The sequence below is a fragment of the Pristiophorus japonicus genome, chromosome 19, assembly GCF_044704955.1.
Source record: "Pristiophorus japonicus isolate sPriJap1 chromosome 19, sPriJap1.hap1, whole genome shotgun sequence".
NCBI lineage: Eukaryota > Metazoa > Chordata > Chondrichthyes > Pristiophoridae > Pristiophorus > Pristiophorus japonicus.
In genome coordinates, this window is record NC_091995.1 from 18,764,389 (window position 1) to 18,789,549 (window position 25,161).

The following is a 25,161-nucleotide window of genomic DNA, read 5'->3' on the forward strand; positions in this document are numbered from 1 at the left end:
CACTCCCGACTATTCACTTTCTCCCCCGCCCCCGCTAAGCGACAGGCCGTCCGCATGTTGGCGATGTGCTACCCCAAGTCCGCCTAATGGGATCTGTTTCCAGTGATTTATTCCTCGCTGGCGTAAAAGCTAAATCCTTTCCCGTTTGCCTTGGCTTCTATTTCAGCTGTTTTCGAACCCCCCCCCCCCGCAACCCCCACCCCGCCTCCAGCCCGTAGGAATGCCTGAGCACTGATTGTGAAAAAAAAAAGTGCCCTCTGACCTCTGACCTCACTGCTGCAGCATGACCCCTGACCCACCAGGGAGGGGGTTGGGGGGGGGGTGCCCAATCATCGGTCGTGCTCTGTTTGCTCTGCACTGCCAAGTTTTGGAAGGAGATGGGAAACTTAATACAGAACAGGTACAGTCCGCAATCTGTCTCGAGTTAGCTTTTCTGCCGAGAGCAGAGAAGGTGAAGGGAAGATTTAATCGGGGTGTTCCAGATCATGAAGGGTTCTGACAGAGCAGCTAAGGAGAGACTGTTTGCGGTGACGGGATGGGTCGGTAACCAGAGAATGCAGAGTGAAGGTGGCTGGCTAAAGAACCAGAGGGAGGAAAGGTGAGGAGAATTACTTTTGACGCGGCGAGTTGTTGTGATCTGGAACGCGCTGCCTGAGAGGGCGATGGAAGCAGATTCAATAGTAACTTTCGGGAGGGAAATCGGACACTTACCTGAAGGGGAAAAGATTTGCTGGGCTAGGGGGAGTGGGCCTAATCAGACAGCTCATTCAAAGAGCTGGCACAGGTACAATGGGCCAAATGGCCCCCTTCTGTGTCGTGTGATTCCATGGTTCTATTTCTGAGTTCAGTCAGGTTGGTAATACCCACTGTGACAGCCCTCAGCATGCTTGTACAAAGGAGATTCGTCTATCAGCTGGCCCTGAACGTTATCCGTTTACTTGTGCTGGACAGAGTGAGGATCGGACTTTGACTGTGATATAGAAAAATAGAAACTAGGTGCAGGAGTAGGCCATTCGGCCCTTCGAGCCTGCACCGCCATTCAATGAGTTCATGGCTCAACATGCAACTTCAGTACCCCGTTCCTGCTTTCTCGCCATATCCCTTGATCCCCCTAGTAGTAAGGACTACATCTAATTACTTTTTGAATATATTTAGTGAATTGGCCTCAACAACTTTCTGTGCTAAAGAAGTCCACAGGTTCACAACTCTCTGGGTGAAGAAGTTTCTCCTCATCTCGGTCCTAAATGGCTTACCCCTTATCCTTAGACTGTGATCCCTCCTCCTCAGCAACTTGCATTTATATTGTGTCTTATCAGAACATAAGAACTAGGAGCAGGAGTCGGACATTCGGCCCCTCGAGCCTGCTCCACCTTTCAATGAGGTCATGGCTGATCATCGACCTCAACTCCACTTTCCTGCCCCATCCCCATATCCGTTGTTTCCATTAATATCCAAAAATCTACTGATCTGTCTTGAATATACTCAACGACTGAGCCTCCACAGGCCTCTGGTGTAGAGAACTCCAAAGATTCACCACCCTCTGAGTGAAGAAATTTCTCCTCATCTCAGTCCTAAAAGGCCGACGCCTTATTCTGAGACTGTGACTCCTGGGTCTAGACTCCCCAGCCAGAGAAACATCCTCCCTGCATCTACCCTGTCACGCCCTGTAAGAATTTTGTATGTGTCAATGTGAGCACCTGTCATTCTTCCAAACTCTAGAGAATATAGGCCTTGTCTACTCAATCTCTGCTCATAGGACAATCCCCCCCCCATCCCAGGAATCAGTCTGGTGAACCTTTGTTGCACTCCCTCTATGGCAGGTATATCCTTCCTTGGGTAAGGAGACCAAAACTGTACACCGCCATTAACATAGTAAAACTCCAAGGCGTTTCACACGAGCGATTAACAAACAAAATTTGACACTGACCCACATAAGGAGATATTAGGACAGATGACCAAAAGCTTGGTCAAAGAAGTAGGTTTAAAGGGGCCTCTTACAGGAGGAGAGAGAGGCGGAGAGGTGGAGAGGAGGTTTAGGAAGGGAATTTAGAGGGGCAGGAGGAGGGTAGGAGGCTAAAACTAGCCTTAGCTTCTCCGAGTTTGGGAGGGGTAACAACACCCAGAGGTCTCACTCCTAATGACCCCCTGCCGCAAAGTGGGCATGTGCAGACGTCGGGAGGGTACAGAATTAAGCTCAGTCGTGATGCCTCCCATGAGGCAATAGCCCGCAGGCCATCTTCAGTGAATTTCCCGATTCAGCGTCTGGGCACGAGAGCTTGGCGGGGCCTAAGCGCTTCTTGCAAACTTGGTCGCAGACTGCATGTGGTTTTAATCTGTGAGAAAAAGTCTCTCCACCACGTAACCCCTCCCCCCCCCCCCACCCCCTTTACTGGCACCCTGGCTGGAATCGGAAAACCCGACATAGACTCCACAATCATACCTGGAATCGGAGCGCTTGCCTACCGTTGGAACGAGCTTGATCATTCCCTCCCCGTATTGGAGGAAAGCCAGGAGCAATTAGTGCAACAGATCGCGCCAACCTCTTAGCACTCCCCTCCCACCCCTCATCTATCCCCCCCACCATTCCTCTCTCCAGGGTCAAGCTCTTATGCCCCTGTGGGGGTTCATAAAATCATAGAATGGTACAGCACAGATGATCATAAGAACATAAGCAATAGGAGCAGGAGTAGGCCATACGGCCCCTCGAGTCTGCTCCGCCATTCAATAAGATCATGGCTGATCCGATCATGGACTCAGCTCCACTTCCCCGCCCGTTCCCCATAACCCCTTATCCCCATATCGATTAAGAAACTGTCTATTTCTGTCTTAAATTTATTCAATGACTCAGCCTCCACCGCTCTCTGAGGCAGCAAATTCCACAAATTTACAACACTCTGAGAGAAGAAATTTCTCCTCAGCTCAGTTTTAAATGGGCGGCCCCTTATTCTGAGACCATGCCCTCTAGTTCTAGTCTCCCCCATCAGTGGAAACATCCTCTCTGCATCCACCTTGCCAAGCCCCCCTCATAATCTTACACGTTTCGATAAGATCACTTCTCATTCTTCTGAAGGAGGCCATTCGGCCCATCGTGCCTGTGCTGGCTCTCTGGTAGAGCTGTTCAATTAATTCCAGTCCCCCTCGCTCTTTCCCCATAATCTGGTCTCGTAATTTAATGCCAATTAATCCCTGGTATCACTCCAGTGAATCTGTGCGGTAGCCACTGCCAAGGCCAACATATTCTGAGGTGCGGTGCCCGGCAACTGAACACAGTAGAGCTGTCCAGTTAGTCCCATTCTCCTACTCTTTACCCCAATAGCCTTGCAATTTTTTTTTTTTTGCACCCTTCAAGTAGTTATTCAATTCCCCTTTTCGAAAGTTACGGTTGAATCTGCTGCCAGCGTAACTTTCAGGCAGCACGATCCAGATCGCAGCAAGTCACTGCGTTTTTGAAAGAAACAAACGTTTCCCTTCATGTCACCTCGGGTTCTTTTGCCAATCACCTTACGCCTGCGTCTTCTAGTTACCCACCCTCCTGCCACGGTTGTTGTAGAAAGAAATTCAGCCCTTGTTGTCCGGAGCTGGCGTGTGGAGACGAGGTAACAATGGGCGCCTAAGCGCCTTGGAATCGTGGCTGACCTTTAACCTGCGGGGGGTGGGGGGTGGGCGGTTGGGAATTGAGAATAAGAGGAGAGTGAGAGAGGAGAAAATAAAAGGTCACACTTGACTTCCCCCGTGGGTCATGCTCAGAAATAAGAGTGGAGTGAGCTGTGTTATTCTTATCTCGGCCTTCCTCCCCTGAGCCTGTGGCAGCTCTCCTGCTAACGAACAACAACCTGTATTTATATAGCACCTCTCACGTAGTTAAACGTTCCCCCAAGCGATTATCAAACAAAAATGAATTTGTCACCCAGTCACGTAAGGAGAGGTTAGGACAGGTGACCCCAAAAGCTTGGTCAAAGAGGCAGGTTTTAAGGAGCGTCTTCAAGGAGGAAAGAGAGAGAGAGAGGGGGGGGGAGAGAGAGGCGGAGAGGTTTATGGAGGGAATTCCAGAGCTTAGGGCCTTTGGGCAGCTGAAGGCACGGCCGCTAATAAGGACAACTGTCGCCTAGTTTAAAAGAAGTCTGGCTCTCAGACAGAGGTGGATGAGATCAGTATTTTCAATTTGTGCGAGCCTGATCGCTGGTGATGTCACTGATTGATGGGGCCAAGAGGCGTCTTAATGAGGGGTGGGAGGAGAGAGGAGAGGGCAGGAGAGAGGAGCGGGGGGGGAGCGAGCAAATAGCGCGTTAATCCATTCCAAGAAATGCCCATGGGAGCACTCGGCTGGTAGTGCTGCAGTTTATATAGTAACGTTTGTTCAGCGTGTGAGAGAGAAGGAGAGAGGCACGCACACATACACACAGACAAAGGGGGAAAGGAGATCAGTCAGTCAACTGACAGGAGTGCGGAGACTCGAGTCCTTTGTGATCAGCTGTGGTTTTTCTTTCATTCCTGTACAATTCATCGCTTTGGTTCCCCCCCCCCCCACCCACACCGCCCCCCCCCCCGACCCACTCTCCTCTCTTCTCCTTCTCCAGTTCCTGGCTTTGAAGAGCTCGCGGGGAGAAAGGAAAAACAAGGAAGAATTCCTGGCATTCGGTCCAACGAGAGAATAAGCTCACATCGCCCAGGGTGGATTGTTACTTGGTCGGATTCCCGCCCCCCCACCGCCCCTCTCCGTCCTCTTCCGCCGCACCACGATCTCGTCTGCGGGTCCCGCCGGTCGCCATGGAGACGGGAAAGCTCGCCGAAGGTGGCGCCGGCTGCCGCTGAGTCGGGACCGAATTCCCGATTCGTTTCCAAGGAGGAACGAGAAGGAAGGGAAGGGAGAGCCTGGAAAAGCCGCGTTGCCCGTCGAGCGGGCGAATCCGTTTGTAGGTCAGTCTGCTGAACCTTGTTGGTTGTAACCTTGCCGACGGTGTTTTTGCGCGCGAATGGTGGGTGGAGGGGTATGGGGGCGGGGGGCGGGGGAAAGGGGGGCTATCGCTGCAAGAGGTGGCCTGAAAGCTCATCGAGATTCAATGCACTGCCATACCTCTGTGAGACCACAGTCTGACGTTCGAGTAGGCGTTGGGGATCTGGCTGTCTGTCTTGTGCTGTATCTGCTCCAGCTGTCTAGGGGAGGGGGTGGGGGTGGCCGGGGCGGGCGGGGGAGATGCTTGTGTCGGGGCTGTTCGGTTGCTTTGTACGTGCGCAAGACTTCAACCATCGGTGGCCGTGCCTTCCGTTGCTTCGGCCCACAGCTCTGGAATTCCCTGGCTAAATTAATTTAAAGTAATTGGCAGGAGGTTTGGAGGAGATTTGAGGGGGAATTTCTTCACCCAGAGGGTGGTGGGGGTCTGGAACTCACTGCCTGAAAGGGTGGTAGAGGCAGAAACCCTCACCACATTTAAAAAGCACTTGGATGTGCTCTTAAAGTGCTGTAACCCACAGGGCTATGGACCAAGAGCTGGAAAGTGGGATTAGGCTGGGTGGCCCTTTGTCGGCCGGCACGGACACAATGGGCCGAAATGGCCTCCTTCCGTGCTGTAAATATCTATGATTCTATAAACCCCTCCGCCTCTCGACCTCTCTTTTCTCCTTCAAGACGCTCCTTAAAACCTACCTCTTTGACCAAGCTTTTAGTCACCTGCCCTAATTAATACTTATGTGGTTCGGTGTCAAATCTTTTTTATCTTATAAGACTCCTGTGAAGCGCCTTGGGAAGTTTCACTACGTTAAAGGCGCTATATAAATACAAGTTGTTGTTGTTGAGCTGCGTCAAAGCGAGACGTGCATCTCGCAATTCAAGCTTTAGTCCCGTGTCGTGATTATTTCCATTTGCATCTTCTCGGATGCTCATAGCACAGAAGCAGGCCATTCGGCCCATCATGTCCGTACCAGCTCTTTGAAAGAGTTAGTCCCACTTCCTCTCCCCCTGCTCTTCCCCCGTTAGCCCTGCAATTTTTCCCCATTCAAGTATTTATCAAATTTCCTTTTTGAAAGTTAATGTTAAGTCTGCTTCCACCGCCCTTTCAGGCAGCGCATTCCAGATCACAGCAACTGGCTGAGTCAAACAGTATTCCCCACATCTCGCCCTCTGATTATGATAAATCTGTGTCTTCTGGTAACTGACCCCAGAGAGCTGTGTAATGCTCAGTCGTTGAGTCAAGACAGAGGTCGATAGATTTTTTTGCGAACCAGGGAATCGAGGGATAGTGTGGGAAGGTGGAGTTGAGGTAGGAGATCAGCCATGATCTTAGTGAATGGCGGAGCGGACTCGAGGGGCCGAATGGCCGACTCCTGCTCCAATTTGTTGTGTTCTTACGTTCTAGCTCTTTTGACCATTACCAGAAATCTGTGTCCTCTGCTTACCAACCCTCCTGCCACTGGACAGAGTTCCACTTCATTTACTCTGTCCAAACCCTTCATGATTTTGAACACCTTTATTAAATCTCCCCTTAACTTTCTGCTCTAAAGCTCAGAACTGCCGTGTCCATCCCAGTGAGGCAAGAGAGAACTGCATCTTCTGCTTATTGTTTTCATGTTATCATTCTGTCATCTTCTCTCTTACAACAACAACAACTTGCATTTATATAGCATCTTTAGCATAGTGAAACATCCCAAGGTGCTTCACAGGAGTGTTATGAAATGAAAAATTGGTCATTGAGCCGCATAAGTAGATATTAGCGCAGGTGACCAGAAGCTTGGTCAAAGAGGTAGGTTTTAAGGAGTGTCTTGAAGGAGGAAAGAGAGGTGGAGAGGCGGAGAGGTTTAGGGAGGGAGTTCCAGAGCTTGGGGCCCAGGCAACAGAAGGCACGGCCACCGATGGTGGAGTGATTACAATCAGGGAAGCTCAAGAGGGCAGAGTTAGAGGAACGCAGACATCTTGGGGGGTTGTGGGGCTAGAGGAGATTACAGAGATAGGAAGGGGCGAGGCCATAGAGGGATTTGAAAAGAAGGATGAGAATTTTGAAATCGAGACGTTGCTGAACCGGGAGCCAATATACGTCAGCGAGCACAGGGGTGATGGGTGAGTGGGATTTGGTGCGAGTTAGGACATGGGCAGCCGAATTTTGGATCATCTCTGGTTTACGGATGTGGGAGGCCAGCCAGGAGTGCGTTGGAATACTCAAGTCTAGAGGTAACAAAGGAATGGATGAGGGCTTCAGCAGCGGATGAGCTGAGGCAAGGACGGAGACAGGCAATGTTACAGAGATGGAAATAGGCGGTTTTAGTTATGCTGCGGATATGTGGCCGGAAGTTCATTTCAGGGTCAAATATGACATCAAGGTTGCGAACGGACTTACTCCCAAGTAAGTCTGCTAATTGGAGGTGAGAAGAGGTTACTATTATAAAACACCTAAGCCAGAGGGTGTGGATCGATTGACATTGTAGCAGAGCATTAAGGGGGTTACAAGGGAAATTAGAGATAGTGTTAAATCCAAGGAAGAGACATATAAACTGGCCAGAAAAAGCAGCAAACCTGAGGACTGGGAGAAATTTAGAATTCAGCAGAGGAGGACAAAGGGTTTAGTTAGGAGGGGGAAAATAGAGTATGAGAGGAAGCTTGCTGGGAACATAAAAACTGACTGCAAAAGCTTCTATAGATACGAGAAGAGAAAAAGATGAGTGAAGACAAATGTAGGTCCCCTACAGTCAGAATCAGGTGAAGTCATAATAGGGAATAAAGAAATGGCAGACCAATTGAACAAATATTTTGGTTCTGTCTTCACTTAGGAAGACACAAATAACCTTCAGGAAATACTAGGGGAACGAGAGTCCAGCGAGAAGGAGAAACTAAAGGAAATCCTTATTAGTCAGCAAATTGTGGTAGGGAAATTGATGGGATTGAAGGCCGATAAATCCCCGGGCCTGATAGTCTGCATCCCAGAGTACTTAAGGAAGTGGCCTAGAAATAGTGGATGCATTGGTGATCATTTTCCAACATTCTATAGACTCTGGATCAGTTCCTATGGATTGGAGGGTAGCTAATGTAACCCCACTTTTTAAAAAAGGAGGGAGAGAGAAAACAAGGAATTATGGAATTGTCAGCCTGACATCCGTGGTGGGAAAAATGTTGGAATCAATTATTAAAAATGTAATAGCAGCGCATTTGGAAAGCAGTGACAGGATCGGTCCAAGTCAGCATGGACTTATGAAAGGGAAATCATGCTTGACATATCTTCTAGAATATTTTGAGGATGTAATTAGTAGAGTGGACAAGGGGGAGCCAGTGGATGTGGTGTACTTAGACTTTCAAAAGGCTTTTGACAAGGTTCCACAAAAGAGAATAGTGTGCAAAATTATAGTACATGGTACTGGGGGTAATGTACTGATGTGGATAGAGAATTGGTTGGCAGACAGGAAGCAAAGAGTAGAAATAAGCGAATCCTTTCCAGAATGGCAGGCAGTGACTACTGGGGTACAGTCCTGGGACCCCAGCTATTTACAATATACATTAATGATTTAGATGAAGGAATTGAGTGTAATATCTCCAAATTTGCAGACGACACTAAGCTGGGTGGCGGTGTGAGCTGTGAGGAGGATGATAAGCGGCTGCAGGGTGACTTGGACAGGTTAGGTGAGTGGGAAAATGCATGGCAAATGCAATATGATGTGGATAAATGTGAGGTTATCCACTTTGGTGGTAAAAATAGGAGGGCTGATTATTATCTGAATGGTGACAGATTGGTAAAGGGGGAGGTGCAACGAGACCTGGGTGTCATGGTTCATCAGTTATTGAAGGTACATGCAGGTACAGCAGGCGGTGAAGAAGGCAAATGGCATGTTGGCCTTCATAGCTACAGGATTTGCGTATAGGAGCAGAGAGGTCTTACTGCAGTTGTACAGGGCCTTGGTGAGGCCACACCTAGATTATTGTGTACAGTTTTGGCCTCCTAATCTGAGGAAGGACATTCTTGCTATTGAGGGAGTGCAGCGAATGTTCACCAGTCTGATTCCTGGGATGACAGGCCTGACATATGAAGAAAGACTGGATCGACTAGGCTTGTATTCAATGGAATTTAGAAGAATGAGGGGGGATCTCATAGAAACATATAAAATTCTGACGGGACTGGACAGGTTAGATGCAGGAAGAATGTTTCCAATGTTGGGGAAGTCCAGAACCAGGGGTCACAGTCTAAGGATAAGGGGTAAGCCATCTAGGACCGAGATGAGGAGAAACTTCTTCACCCAGAGAGTTGTGAACCTGTGGAAATCTCTACCCAGGAAGTTGTTGGGGCCAGTTCGTTAGATATATTCAAAAGGGAGTTAGATGTGACCCTCATGGCTAAAGGGATCAAGGGGTATGGAGAGAAGGCAGGAATGGGGTACTGAAGTTGCATGATCAGCCATGATCATATTGAATGGTGGTGCAGGCTCGAAGGGCCGAATGGCCTACTCCTGCACCTATTTTCTATGTTTCTATGTTGTAGGGGTATTCAAGTCACTACTACCATCCATCAGCATGGAGTCTAGTGAGTGGTCTCATCATTTGAATCCTGAAAGGGCACCGGTTAACTGCAGTGGTTAAGCGGGATACAGAATTCCAACTTTGTGCTTCGGTGAAGGTCTTTTAGGAATATTTTCCGGGAAACAGTGCTCCGCGCGAGATTCAGATTCCACCTACCGTGGGTGATTTTAACTCTTGCCAATAGCGAGAGTCGGCATGGGCTCGAGCGGCCGAATGGCCTTCTTCCATGCTGTAACCATTCTATGACTCTATGATAGCGTTACATGGGGCCATTGTACGCCTCGTCCCATTTTCCATTCCATAATACCTCATAACACCCTGTCAGCTGTGGCTCAGTGGGTAGCACTCTCGCTTTTGAGTCACAAGATTGTGGGTTCAAGTCCCACTCCAGGGACTTGAGCACATAAATCTCAGCTGACACTCCAGTGCAGTGCTGAGGGAGTGTCGCACTGTCAGAGGTGCCATATTTCAGATGAGACATTAAACCGAGGCTCATTCTGCTCACTCAGGTGGATGTAAAAGATCCCATGGCAATTATGTCGAAGAAGAGCAGCGGAGTGATTCCCGGTGTCCCAGCCAATAATTATCCCTCAATCAACATAACAAAATGACAGATTATCTGGTCATTATCACATGGCTGTTTGTGGGAGCTTGCTGTGCGCATATTGGCTGCTGCATTTTTAACATTACAACAGTGACTACACTCCAAAAGTACTTCATTGGCAGTAAAGCGTTTTGAGACGTCCGGTGGTCGTGAAAGGCGCTATATAAATGCAAGTCTTTCTTACTTCATTGTCATTGACTTCTAGATGTCAGTCAGTGGGTAAGCCTCTAGGTCTCAAGGGCTGTGTCAACATGAAAGAGTTCAAGTCCAGAGACCTGAGCACTTAATTGGTTTAACGTCTACATCCAGAACGACGACCCCTCCAATAGTTTGGCGCTCCCTCAGCACTGGCCCTCTGACAGTGCAGCGCTCCCTCAGCACTGCCCCTCCGACAGTGCGCTGCTCCCTCAGCATTGCCCCTCCGACAGTGCAGTGCTCCCTCAGTACTGCCCCTACGACAGTGCGCTGCTCCCTCAGCACTGCCCCTCCGACAGTGCAGTACTCCCTCAGCACTGCTTCTCCGACAGTGAGGCGTTCCCTCAGCATTGCCCCTCCGACAGTGCGGCATTCCCTCGGCATTGCCCCTCCGACAGTGCAGCGTTCCCTCAGCATTGCCCCTCCGGCATGCAGCGCTCCCTCAGCACTGCCCTTCCGACAGTGCGGTGCTCCCTCAGCATTGCCCCTCCGACAGTGCGGTGCTCCCTCAGTACTGCCCCTCCAACAGTGCAGCCCTCCCTCAGCATTGCCCCTCCGGCATGCGGCGCTCCCTCAGCACTGCCCCTCCGACAGTGCGGCGCTCCCTCAGCACTGCCCCTCCGACAGTGCGGCGCTCCCTCAGCATTGCCCCTCCGATAGTGCGGCGCTCCCTCAGTACCGCCCCTCCGACAGTGCGGTGCTCCCTCAGTACCGCCCCTCCGACAGTACAGCGCTCCCTCAGCACTGCCACTCCGACAGTGCAGCACTCCCTCAGCACTGACCCTCCGACAGTGCAGTGTGGCCTCAGTACTGCCCCTCCGAAAGTGCAGCACTCCCTCAATACTGTCTCTCTGACAGTGCGGCGCTCCCTCAGCACTGCCCCTCCGACAGTGCAGCACTCCCTCATTACTGCCCCTCTGACAGTGCAGCCCTCCCTCAGAACTGCCCCTCCGACAGTGCAGCGCTCCCTCAGTACTGCCCCTCCAACAGTGCAGTGCTCCCTCAGCATTGCCCCTCTGACAGTGCGGCACTCCCTCAATACTGCCCCTCCGATAGTGCGGCACTCCCTCAGCATTGCCCCTCTGACAGTGCGGCACTCCCTCAGCATTGCCCCTCAGACAGTGCAGTGGGAGGGGCAGCCTGGATTTGGTGCCATTTGGAACAGGGTGTGAACCCTTCACCTTCTGACTCAGGGATGAGAGTGCTACCCCCCAATCACAAGCGGGATGATCTACCTGATCATATCAGTCAAATGATACACAGCAGCTTTAAGACATTGAAGGAACAACCGGGGTAATATATGCTGCATGGCGGGAGTCTAGAACCAGGGGTCACAGTGACAGAATAAGGGGGCGGCTATTTAGGACTGAGATGAGGAGAAACTTCTTCACTCAGAGGGTGGTGAATTTTTGGAATTCTGTACCCCAGAGGGCTGTGGAGGCTCAGTCATTGAGTATATTCAAGACAGAGATCGATAGATTTTTGGATATTAAGAGAATCAAGGGATAGTGCAGGAAAGTGGAGTTGAGCCAAGATCTTAATGAATGGTGGAGCATGCTCGGGGTTTGAATTGCCATCTCCTGCTTCTAATTCTTAAGTTCTTATGACCTGGTAATATGGTCTAACGTTACGTGTTCCGGCCAGAGAGGAGTGGGGGGGGTTGCCTCGGAGAGAGGTAAGTCACTCGTCAGGAATTTCCTTGCGGGTTCTCCCATCCATCCGGTGTAACTTCAGTGCAAGATCGGTAGGAGCCCCATTTACACGGCTGTGTGGGGTTTCCACTGATCCTGCGCCGAGTCGATCGGGAGGCCTCTGGGGGAAATCCCGGGGATTGTTTTCTATAATCCACTGCTCGTCCCTTTAAATCCACAAGGGCCGTGTAGGCTGTGCATGACGCAGCCCTAACGCACCGAGAGTGAGCTCTGTTACTTCGCAATAAGGAATTTTGTGACACTTTCATTTTTAAAACCCCGGGGGCAGAGATTTAAAGCAGACTGTCACACCTTGTAAATTCTGACTTGTAATGACACGTTGCAGCCACCATTCTTTGTCACTCAATCGTGGCTCAGTGGGTCGCACCCTTGCCTCTGAGTCAGACGGCCGTGTGTTCCAGTCCCGCTCCGAGAGTACAAAATCTAGGCATACACTCCCAGTGCTGTACCGAGAAAGCCATGCACTGTCGGAGGTGCTGCCTTTCGGATGAGGCCTATAAACCGAGGCCCTGTCTGCTCTCTCGGGTGGATGTGTAAGATTCCACGGCGCTATTTCAAAGAAGAGCAGCGGGGGTGTTTTGCTCATTGTCCCGGGTTAATATTTACCCCTCAATCCAACAGCACTAAAAGTAGACCAGCCGGGGTCATTATCCCATTGCTGTTTGTGGGAGTTTGCTCCTTCAAGACGCTCCTGAAAACCTACCTCTTTGACGCAGCTTTTGGTCACCTGCCCTAATTTCTCCTTTTGCGGCTCGGTGTCAAATTCTTACCTCATAACACTCCTGGGACGTTTCACTACATTAAAGGCACTACATAAATACAAGTTGTTGTTGCCATGGGGGCTGCAGCGGTTCGAGAAGACGGCGCACCTCCTCAGGGTGATTAGGGATGGGCAATAAATGTCGGCCTTGCCAGCGGCGCCTACATCACAAGGGTAGAGGGGGAAAAAAGGGAAGTTCCGGCCCATCCAGCCATGTCGGGAGTCCCGTTCCCCGATTCCAGTTGCCCTGTAGCACCTCACCCGAGCGGCCATGCTCCGGGCGGGGAGTGCCGGCAGCTATTCGACTTTGGGGGGCATCGTGGCCAAGCCGAATGCTTTTCTCGTTCAGCATCCTCGCACTTTGCAGCGTGGTAAGTGGGGTGGGCGGTGGGGGGGGGGGGGTGTCCAGTGAATAGCAACAATGGCACAGCTTTCCCCTGCAGGAGCCCAATAGAGGCAAGTCTCCTAAGTCGGGCCTCACTGGACTGGTTCGGAAGGCGATCGGTTCCTCCCGTCCGGTGGCCAGCAAATGCCGATCGGTTCGGCCTGGGGGCAATTTTAGCAATTTGCTCAGCGAATTCGCTGATTTTTCCACCGTCGTGCTGTGCTGGGAATTTACCAATAAGGGAATTAAGGATTACGGGGAGCGGGCGGGTAAGTGGAGCTGAGTCCACGGCCAGATCAGCCATGATCTCGTTGAATGGCGGAGCAGGCTCGAGGGGCTAGATGGCCGACTCCTGTTCCTAATTCTTATGTTCTGGGGCTTGCAATCCGTGGGAACAGGAGGGAGGGACGAATTCCCTTGGCTCCCTGAGAATGTGCAGATGTTGGGCGGCTGACCAACAAGCCCAATCGATTCCGCGGGGAAAGCCAGATGTGTTGGAGCGGAGGCGGAGGGGGAGCGATGCCCGAGCAACAAAGCTGCCGGATAAGCAGGCGACGCAAGACGTGCCAGAGAACGGGGAAAGGCTGTCAGGCTGCGCACATACATTCTTTTTGTTTCCCTTTATTCACTTCGCGCCTTGAAATTAATTTGAGGAATGACATGCAGGAATGACCACACACACAGCATCAGAGGCAACATTCCAGGTCGATCTGAGCACGGGTGGTACGGCACAACTGAGGTTTTCAGAGAGGCAGCTTTGCCGGGCTTGAGGTTTGGACCAGCTCCACGGTTTAATTATTTTCACTTTCAGTGGCGAAGCAGGTTGCCGCGGCTCAGGGCTGTTTTCATTTCGCCACGGAGCTTGTGCAAGGAAAAGATTACAATCCAGCAACGGAAAGATCTTTGTGGCCTGGCTCATGGCGATGGTTGGTGGGGGCGCGGAGGCAGTCGTTGTGCCGCCGGCAAGCTTGAGTGCCGTCATTCCTATTTCGACTGGGAAGCTGAAGTCATGCCAGCGACGCTCGGTTTAAGAGCGGCTGAAGCCCTCCGATTTCAGAGTTTTGTTCCCTGTTGCGGAGACGCCCAATTCGTTGGCACGCTCGTTACGGCTAAAACTAGGAGAGTTCAGTGATCAACCAGAATGAAAAGCTTGCATTTCTCGAGCGCCTTTCACAACCACCGAACGTCTCAAAGCGCTTTACAGCCAATGAAGTGCTTTTGGAGTGTAGTCGCTGTTGTAATGTGGGAAACGCGGCAGCCAATTTGCGCACAGCAAGCTCCCACAAGCAGTAATGGCCAGATAGTCTGTTTTTTTGTTATGTTGATTGAAACATGGAAACATAGAAAATAGGTGCAGGAGTAGGCCATTCGGCCCTTTGAGCCTGCACCGCCATTCAATGAGTTCATGGCTGAACATGCAACTTCAGTACCCCATTCCTGCTTTCTCGCCATACCCCTTGATCACCCCCCCCCCCCCCCACCAGTAGTAAGGACTACATCTAACTCCTTTTTGAATATATTTAGTGAATTGGCCTCAACAACTTTCTGTGGCAGAGAATTCCACAGGTTCACTACTCTCTGGGTGAAGAAGTTTCTCCTCATCTCGGTCCTAAATGGCTTAGCCCTTATCCTTAGACTGTGACCCCTGGTTCTGGACTTCCCCAACATTGGGAACATTCTTCCTGCATCTAACCTGTCTAAATCCATCAGAATTTTAAACATTTCTACGAGATCCCCTCTCATTCTTCTGAACTCCAGTGAATACAAGCCCAGTTGATCCAGTCTTTCTTGATATGTCAGTCCCGCCATCCCGGGAATCAGTCTGGTGAACCGTCGCTGCACTCCCTCAATAGCAAGAATGTCCTTCCTCAAGTTAGGAGACCAAAACTGTACACAATGCTCCAGGTGTGGCCTCACCAAGGCCCTGTACAACTGTAGCAACACCTCCCTGCCCCTGTACTCAAATCCCCTCGCTATGAAGGCCAACATGCCATTTGCTTTCTTAATCGCCTGCTGTACCTGCATGCCAACCTTCAATGACTGATGTACCATGACACCCAGGTCACGTTGCACCTCCCCTTTTCCTAATCTGTCACCATTCAGATAATAGTCTGTCTCTCTGCTTTTACCACCAAAGTGGATAACCTCACATTTATCCACATTATACTTCATCTGCCATGCATTTGCCCACTCACCTAACCTATCCAAGTCACTCTGCAGCCTCATAGCATCCTCCTTGCAGCTCACACTGCCACCCAACTTAGTGTCATCCGCAAATTTGGAGATACTAAATTTAATCCCCTCATCTAAATCATTAATGTACAATGTAAACAGCTGGGGCCCCAGCACAGAACCTTGTGGTACCCCACTAGTCACAGCCTGCCATTCTGAAAAGTACTCATTTACTCCTACTCTTTGCTTCCTGTCTGCCAACCAGTTCTCAATCCACGTCAGCACACTACCCCCAATCCCATGTGCTTTAACTTTGCACATTAATTTCTTGTGTGGGGCCTTGTCGAAAGCCTTCTGAAAGTCCAAGTGTGCTATCCACTGAGCCACGGTTGGATCGCTTGAATGGTGTAGTACATGCTGGGATAAAAAAACAATTATTTTAACTGACACAAAAGAATGGATTTGCATTGATACATCACCTTTCACAACCTCAAGACATCCCACGGGCTTTACAGCCAATGAAGTACTTTCTGAAGTATAGTCACTGTTGTAATGTAGGAAATACGGCAGCCAATTTGTGCACAGCAAGCTCCCACAAACAGCAAGGTGCTCATGACAGTGTCAACTGTGATTCAGTGAGTAGCATTCTCACCTCTAGAGTCAGAAGGTTGTAGGTTTAAGTCTCCTTGAAGGCACCTCCAACAGTGCAGCAGACGCAGCACAGGCACAGGGGGTGTCAGCCTAGATTGTGTGCTCAATGCCCAGAGTGGCACTTCCGAACCCACAACCTTCTGACTCAAGTGCCCCGGTGATCCACTGAGCCATGGCTGACATTTTTCTCTCCGCTATTCTCTCCTTATCTGATCACGGTGGCACTTTTGTGTCAACCGTAGCTCAATGGGTAGCACGGCCGCCTCTGGATCAGAAAGTCGTGGGTTCAGAGTCCCACTCCATGGGACTTGACCACATAAATCTAGGCTGACACTCCAGCGCAGTGCTGCACTGTCAGAGGTGCCGTCGTCAGGATGTGACGTTAAACCGAGGCCCCGTCTGCTCTCTCAGCTGGGTGTAACAGATCTTCGAAGAAGGGCAGGGGACTTCTCCCCGGTGTCCTGGTCAATCAACATAACAAAGACAGATTATCTGACATGATCACATTGCTGTTTGTGGGAACTTGCTGTGTGCAAAATGGCATTACAACAGTGACGACACTCAAAAAGTACTTTATTGGCTGTAAAGTGCTTTGAGACATCCGGTGGTCGTGAAAGGCGCTATATAAATCCAAGTTTTTTAGATCATGGCTGATCTGTATTTTAACTCCCATCTACATCCCTTAATACCTTGCCTTACAAAACGATCAATCGCAGTATTGACATTTTCAATTGACTCTCCCCGCCCTCTCGACTCAACAGGAGAGAATTCCAGATTTCCACTACCCTTCGTGTGAAGAGGTGCCTCCTGACATCACCCCTGAACAGCCTAACTCTACTTTTAAAGTTATGGTCCCCTTGTTAATGCTTCCCCAACCAGAGGAACCAGTTTCTTTCTCTATCTACCCTTTCACATCCTTTAATTATCTGAAACATCTCGATGAGATCACCCCTGAATCTGCTATCCTCGAGGGAATACGAGCCTAGTCCGTGCAAAGCAGTCCTCGGTACGTTTAACCCTTACAGCCCTCCCGGTATCATCCTGGTGCACGTTCTATTCTATCTTTGTTTGACCTTCCAAGTCTTAAGTCTCCCTCTCCAGCACTGCGCGAGATGAAAGAACGCAAAGTTAAAAATAACACTGTGTTGCTGCGTATTCTGAGCCCATTTCCCAGCCTGCTTCGCCAGACAGACTCTCTCCCTCTCTCTCGCTCTCTCTCTGTCTCTCGCGGACGTATAAATTTACTGTCGGGGGTCAGTGCTCAAAGAGGAATTGTGGTGACAGACCCGGGGCCACAAAGACTAACCCGAACAGCTGGTGTGAAGAGAATAGAGGAACAAGGCTCCTTAACCACGCCAGAGCCATTATGTGTCTCTCCTGTCTCTGAGCAACATCTGACTGAGGTTTAGCAGTTATGTTGGACTTATATAGAACCCTTGGTTAGACCACACTTGGACTATAGTGAATACATCTGGCCTCTCTATTATAAAAAGGGTATAGAGGCACTGGAGAATGTAATGTATTTCCTTCATGGGTTCTTTGCTGAAGAATTCATAGCAACACATTGCTATTAAGAACTAGTTGGTTTATTAACAAAGGTTTAACAATCACACTGCACATTACCAGTTCACCCACCAGGCTTACAACTGCATACCTCATCGTGGATCCCCTAGACCCAACTGACTGGGGTTTTATTGAGTCTTGTGAACATCACGTGACTGGCTAAGCCACTCACAATGCAGCACTTCCACAAACCTGAGAGCATACTCACTGGTGCATACATTACAGAGAAGGTGTAATGGGTCCTTACCAACGGATCCATTACAGACCCAATCCACGTCCAGACCGGGGTCAAACAGGGCTGCGTCATCGCCCCAACCCTCTTCTTGATCTTCCTCGCGGCCATGCTCCATCTCACAGTCAACAAGCTCCCCGCTGGAGTGAAACTAAACTACAGAACCAGTGGGAAGCTGTTTAACCTGCGCCATCTCCAGGCCAGGTCCAAGATCACCCCAACTTCTGTCACTGAGCTACAGTACATGGACGACGCCTGCATTTGCGCACATTCTGAGACTGAACTCCAGAATATAATCAATGTTTTCACCGAGGCATATGAAAGCATGGTCCTTACGCTTGACATCCATAAGACAAAGGTCCTCCACCAGCCTGTCCTCGCCGCACAGCACTGCCCCCCAGTCATCAAGATCCACGGCGCGGCCCTCGACAACGTGGACCATTTCCCATATCTCGGGAGCCTCTTATCAACAAAGGCAGACATTGATGCGGAAATTCAACATCGCCTCCAGTGCGCGAGCGCAGCCTTCGGCCGTCTGAGGAAAAGAGTGTTCGAAGACCAGGCCCTCAAATCTACCACCAAGCTCATGGTCTATAGTAATACCCACCCTCCTGTATGGCTCAGAAGCATGGACGATGTACAGAAGGCACCTCAAGTCGCTGTAGATGTATCACCAACGATGTCTCCGTAAGATCCTGCAAATCTCCTGGGAGGACAGGCGCACCAACATCAGTGTCCTCGTCCAGGCTAATATCCCCAGCATTGAAGCACTGACCACACTCGATCAGCTTCGGTGGGCAGGCCACACAGTTCGCATGCCAGACACGAGACTCCCTAAGCAAATGCTCTATGTGGATCTCCTTCATGACAAATAAGCCAAATGGGGCAGAGGAAACGTTACAAGGACACCCTCAAAGCCTCTCTGATAAAGTGCGACACCACCACTGACACCTGGGAGACCCTGGCCGAAGACCACCCTAAGTGGAGAAAGTGCATCCGGGAGGGTGTTGAGCTCTTCGAATCTCATCGCCGAGAACGTGAAGAGGTCAGACGCAGGCAGCGGAAGGAGCGTGTGGTAAATCAGTCCCACCCCACCCCTTCCCTCGATGAATGTCTGTCCCACTTGTGACAGGGTTTGTGGCTCTCGTATTGGACTGTTCAGCCACCAAAGAACTCACCTCAGGAGTGGAATCAAGTCTTCCTCGATTCCGAGGGACTGCCTATGATGATGATGACATCAAACCTGTGAGCATCCTCACTGGTGCACATATTACAGAGAAGGTGCAACTAAGAGTCACAAGGATGGTACCCGAACTGAGAGGTTATAATAATCAGGAAGGACTGAACAGGCTGGGGCTCTTTACTCGAGAGTAGAGAAGACAGACGGGAGACTAAATAGAGGTCTTGAAAATTATGAAAGGGGTTCAATCAGACGTACAGGTGTTCCCATTTGTGGGAGAGTCCAAAACTAGGGGCCATAAGTATAAGATAGTTCCTGATATTCCAATAGGGAATTCGGGAGAAACTTCTTTATCCAGAGAGCAGTTAGAATGTGGTTGAGGCGAACAGTATAGATACAGTTAAAGGGAAGCATATGCATCGGCACCAATGGTCTGCGTTTGTGCTGAGAATGCAAGGAAGGAAGGAAGGAAGGATTGGCTGTAAAGCGCTTTGAGATGTCCGGTGGTCGTGAAAGGCGCTATATAAATGCAAGTCTTTCTTTCTTCTTTTGCCCTTCACAGTCACGATCTCCCCACAAAAAACAACACCAGTAATGCAAAGCCTTGGAACTCAGCGGCAGGATAATGCTTGAGCGCCGAATGGGTTAATTCCATGGCGTCCATCAATCCCAGATTAGACCTGATGAGACTGTTCCAGCAACACAAGGCATCCCCTGGGTGATGGAGGCAATCAATAGGAAGCCCATCTGTGCGGCTGAGATAGCATCTGTAATGGCCGCTGATTCATCAGTATTCACAACCGTGGCTGAAGCTGATTGGAATTGAATCGTTCGAATTGAGCCTCGCGCTAATAAATCTGGGCCTCAGCTCTCCCGGGATGCGCAGTAATACGTGACTAACACGCAGCCTGATTATTCTGGGCACTGACTGAATCCCGTCAGCAAGTGTCCCTCGGCCTGTGAACAGCGTTGACAGGCCTCAACCACTCCCCGATCTCCATAACCCCCTCCAGCCTCGCAGCCTTCCGAGGTATCAGCGCACCTCCAATTCTGGCCTATTGAGTATCCCCGATTTCAATCGCTCCACCATTGGCGGCCGTACTTTCAGCTGCCTGGGCCCTAAGCTCTGGGATTTCCGCCCTAAACCTCTCCTCTCTACCCCTCTCTCCTTAAGACACTTCTTAAAACCTACCTCTTTGACCAAGATTTTGGGTTACCTGTCTTAATATCTCCTTATGTGGCTCAATGTCAAATTTTGTTTCATAATCGATCCTGTGAAACGTTTTCTTTCTTTCTTTCCTTCTTTCTTTCTTTCTTTCTTTCTTTCTTTCCTTCTTTCTTTCTTCCTTTCCTTCTTTCTTTATTTTCTGTCTTTTCGTCTGTCTCTCTGTCTTTTACTGTGTTAAAGGCGCAGTATAAATACAAGTTATTAATTTTTGTAAACACATGGAATAAGGAACATGAGAACAGGAGGAGGCCATTCAGCCCATCAAGCCTGTTCTGCCATTCAATTAGATCATGGCTGATCTGTACCTTAACTCATTTAGGGCCGAGATGAGGAGAAACTTCTTCACTCAGAGAATTGTGAACCTGTGGAATTCTTTACCACAGAAAGTTGTTGAGGCCAGTTTGTTAAATATATTCAAAAGGGGGTTAGATGTGGCCCTTACAGCTAAAGGGATCGGGGGTATGGAGAGAAAGCAGGAATGGGGTACTGAAGTTGCATGATCAGCCATGATCTTGTTGATTGGTGGTGCAGGCTCGAGGGGCCGAATGGCCTGCTCCTACACCTATCTTCTATGTTTCTATGTTTCTATGTAACTCCAGCTAACCCTTGATACCCTCATCTCACTAGAAGCTATCATTTTCAATTGACCTCCAGCCTCAACAGCTTTTTGGCGGGGAGAGAATTCCAGATTCCCACTAGCCCTCTGTGTGAAGCAGTGCTTCCTGACATCACCCCTGAACGGCCTGGCTCTAATTGTAAGATTGAGCCTCCTTGTTCTGGACTACCCCCACCAGAGGAAATAGTTTCTCTCTATCTACACTATTAAATCCTTGGGTATGAGTCATGTAAGGGCAGATAAACCGCAGAAGACGAGCAGGCAAACAGATTTACTGAAATGTCACCAGCTCAGCTTAGTGAGAACGAGGTTGAGCACAGTTGCAGTGCTGCCTTTCATGGTCGAGCAGCCTGCTGGCAGTGACTTGTCTGGCTTGACACAGGAAGAATGGGCACTTCAGCGGTTAACTGGAAGGTGACTGCCCTCCATGGGACTGTACTCGAGGAATTTCTATAGCGCCTTTCACAACCACCAGATGTCTCAAAGCGCTTTACACCCATTGAATTGCTTTTTGGAGTGTAGTCACTGTTGTCATGTAGGAAATGCAGCAGCCAAGTTGCGCACAAGAAATCTCCCACAAACAGCAATGACCAGATAATCTATTTTTAGTAATGTTGATTGAGGGTTAAATATTGGCCCCTGCTCTTCTTCGAAATAGTGCCATGGGATCTTTTACATTCACCTGAAGAGAGCAGACAGAGCCTCAGTTTAACGTTTCATCTGACAGTGCAGCACTCCCAGCCCTGCACTGGGAGTGTCGGCCTAGAGTTTGTGCTCAAGTGCCTGGAGTGGGACTTAAACCCACAACCTCATGACTCAGAGGCGAGTGTGTTACCCACTGAGCCAGAGACTGACACAGAAGTGCCAACGTGATCAGATAAGGTAAGAATAGTGGTGAGGAAAGTGTCAGCTGTGGCTCAGTGGGTCGCACTTGCATAGGGGCACTTGAGTCAGAAGGTTGTGGGTTCAGAGGTCCCACTCTGGGGACTTGAACACACAATCTAGGCTGACATGTTGGCCTTCATAGCTAGGGGATTTGAGTATAGGAGCAGGGAGGTCTTGCTGCAGTTGTACAGAGCCTTGGTGAGGCCTCACCTGGAATATTGTGTACAGTTTTGGTCTCCTAATCTGAGGAAGGACATTCTTGCTATTGAGGGAGTGCAGCGAAGGTTCACCAGACTGATTTCCGGGATGGCAGGACTGACATATGAGGAGAGATTGGATCGACTGGGCCTGTATTCACTGGAGTTTAGAAAGATGAGAGGGGATCTCATAGAAACATATAAAATTCTGATGGGACTGGACAGGTTAGATGCAGGAAGAATGTTCCCGATGTTGGGGAAGTCCAGAACCACGGGTCACAGTCTAAGGATAAGGGGTAAGCCATTTAGGACTGAGATGAGGAGAAACTTTTTCACTCAGAGAGTTGTTAACCTGTGGAATTCTTACCGCAGAGAGTTGTTGATGCCAGTTCATTGGATATATTCAAGAGGGAGTTAGATATGGCCCTTATGGCTAAAGGAATCAAGGGGTATGGAGAGAAAGCAGGAAAGGAGTACTGAGGTGAATGATCAGCCATGATCTCATTGAATGGTGGTGCAGGCTCGAAGGTTCAAATGGCCTACTCCCACACCTATTTTTCTATGTTTCTATGACACCCCCAGTGCCTGTGCTGAGGGAGGGCTGCACTGTCGGAGGTGCCGTCTTTCAACCATTTTATCCCTCAACCAAAACCACAAAAAAAGATGATCACATTGCTGTTTTGTTGGATGTGCACAAATTGGCTCCTGCTGTTTCCTACATTACACCAAAAGCATCTTGTTGGCTGTCCAGCACTTATGGGACAAAATTAAGTTTGTGAAAGGCGCTTATATAAATGTAAGTTTTTCCTTTCCTCATTCTGATTACAGGGCGGATGTAGGTTACAGGTGAAATTCAGGTGAAGCTCAGCCTCAGTAAGATATAGAATCATAGAAAGTTACAGCACGGAAGGAGTTCATTTCAGAGCATCGTGTCCGTGCCGGCCGACAAAGAGCTATCCAGCCTAATCCCACTTTCCAGCTCTTGGTCCGTAGCTCTGTATGTTACGGCACTTCAAGTGCACATCCAAGCATCTTTTAAATGTAGTGAGGGTTCCTGCCTCTACCACTCTTTCAGGTAGTGAGTTCCAGACCCCCACCACCCTCCGGGTGAAGAAAGTTCCCCTGATAGCTCCTCTAAACCTCCCCGCCCCTTCCCCCCCCCCCTCCCAATTACTTTAAATCTATGCCCCCTAGTTGTTGACCTCTCTGCCAAGGGAATCAGGTCCTTCCTATCCAATTTATCCAGGCCCCTCATAATTTTATACACCTCAATCAGGTCTCCCCTTAGTCTTCTCTGTTCCAAAGAAAACAGACCCAGCATCTCTTATCTTTCCTCATAGTTAAAATTCTCCAGTGCAGGCAACATTCTTGTAAATCTCCTCTGTACCCTTTCCAGTGCAATCACATCTTTCCTGTAACGTGGTGACCAGAACTGCACACAGTACTCTAGCTGTGGTCTAACCAGTGTTTTTACAGTTCAAGCATAACCTCCTTACTCTTGTATTCTATGCATCGACTTATAAAGGCAAGTACAGGTTGTAGCTCCCTTATCCAGGACTCCATTATCCAGCACCACCCCTCGTCCGGCATGACTCTGGTGGCAGGGGGAGCATGTACAGAACGCGGCCGACCTCCGACCCGACTTTGGGGCCCACCGACACTCAGCCCACCAGGGCCCCACCGACACTCAGCCCACCGGGGGCCCATCGACACTCAGCTCACCGACACTCAGCTCACCGGGGGCCCACCGACACTCAGCTCACCGACACTCAGCTCACCGGGGGCCCACCGACACTCAGCCCACCGGGGGCCCACCGACACTCAGCTCACCGACACTCAGCTCACCGGGGGCCCGCCGACACTCGGCCCACCGGGGGCCCACTGAAACTCAGCCCACCGGGGGCCCACCGACACTCAGCTCACCGACACTCAGCTCACCGAGGGCCCGCCGACACTCGGCCCACCGGGGGCCCACTGAAACTCAGCCCACCGGGGGCCCACCGACACTCAGCTCACCGACACTCAGCTCACCGGGGGCCCACCGACACTCAGCCCACCGACACTCAGCTCACCGGGGGCCCACCGACACTCAGCTCACCGACACTCAGCTCACCGGGGGCCCGCCGACACTCGGCCCACCGGGGGCCCACCGACACTCAGCTCACCGACACTCAGCTCACCGGGGGCCCACCGACACTTAGCTCCCCGGGGCCCACCGACACTCAGCCCACCGGGGGCCCATCGACACTCAGCTCACCGACACTCAGCTCACCGGGGGCCCACTGACACTCAGCTCACCGGGGGCCCGCCGACACTCAGCTCACCGGGGGCCCACCGACACTCAGCTCACCGGGGGCCCAGCGACACTCAGCCCACCGAGGGCCCACTGACACTCAGCCCACCGGGGGCCCATCGACACTCAGCTCACCGGGGGCCCAGCGACACTCAGCCCACCGGGGGCCCACTGACACTCAGCCCACCGAGGGCCCACCGACACTCGGCCCACCGACACTCAGCTCACCAGGGGCCCAGCGACACTCAGCCCACCGAGGGCCCACTGACACTCAGCCCACCGGGGGCCCATCGACACTCAGCCCACCGACACTCAGCTCACCAGGGGCCCAGCGACACTCAGCCCACCGAGGGCCCACTGACACTCAGCCCACCGAGGGCCCACCGACACTCGGCCCACCGGGGGCCCATCGACACTCAGCCCACCGGGGGCCCACCGACACTCAGCCCACCGGGGGCCCACCGACACTCAGCCCACCGGGGGCCCACCGACACTCAGCCCACCGGGGGCCCATCGACACTCAGCCCACCGGGGGCCCACCGACACTCAGCCCACCGGGGGCCCACCGACACTCGGCCCACCGGGGGCCCACCGACACTCAGCTCACCGGGGGCCCACCGACACTCAGCTCACCGACACTCAGCTCACCGGGGGCCCACCGACACTCAGCTCACCGGGGGCCCAGCGACACTCAGCCCACCGAGGGCCCACTGACACTCAGCCCACCGGGGGCCCATCGACACTCAGCTCACCGGGGGCCCAGCGACACTCAGCCCACCGGGGGCCCACCGACACTCGGCCCACCGGGGGCCCACCGACACTCAGCTCACCGGGGGCCCACCGACACTCAGCTCACCGACACTCAGCTCACCGGGGGCCCACCGACACTCAGCTCACCGGGGGCCCAGCGACACTCAGCCCACCGAGGGCCCACTGACACTCAGCCCACCGGGGGCCCATCGACACTCAGCTCACCGGGGGCCCAGCGACACTCA

The 25,161-nt window shown here is 51.2% G+C and overlaps 1 protein-coding gene across 3 annotated transcripts in view; it reads left to right on the plus strand.

Annotated features, from left to right (window-relative positions):
- The first annotated feature begins 4,268 nt into the window (after positions 1 to 4,268).
- LOC139229763 (discoidin domain-containing receptor 2-like) overlaps positions 4,269 to 25,161 on the plus strand; it is a 182,145-nt gene continuing 161,252 nt past the window's right edge. For all 3 annotated transcript variants that reach the window (XM_070861338.1, XM_070861340.1, XM_070861341.1), the window contains exon 1: positions 4,269 to 4,917. The gene's annotated coding sequence lies outside the window, so the exon portion shown is untranslated. The remainder of the gene's footprint in view (positions 4,918 to 25,161) is intronic.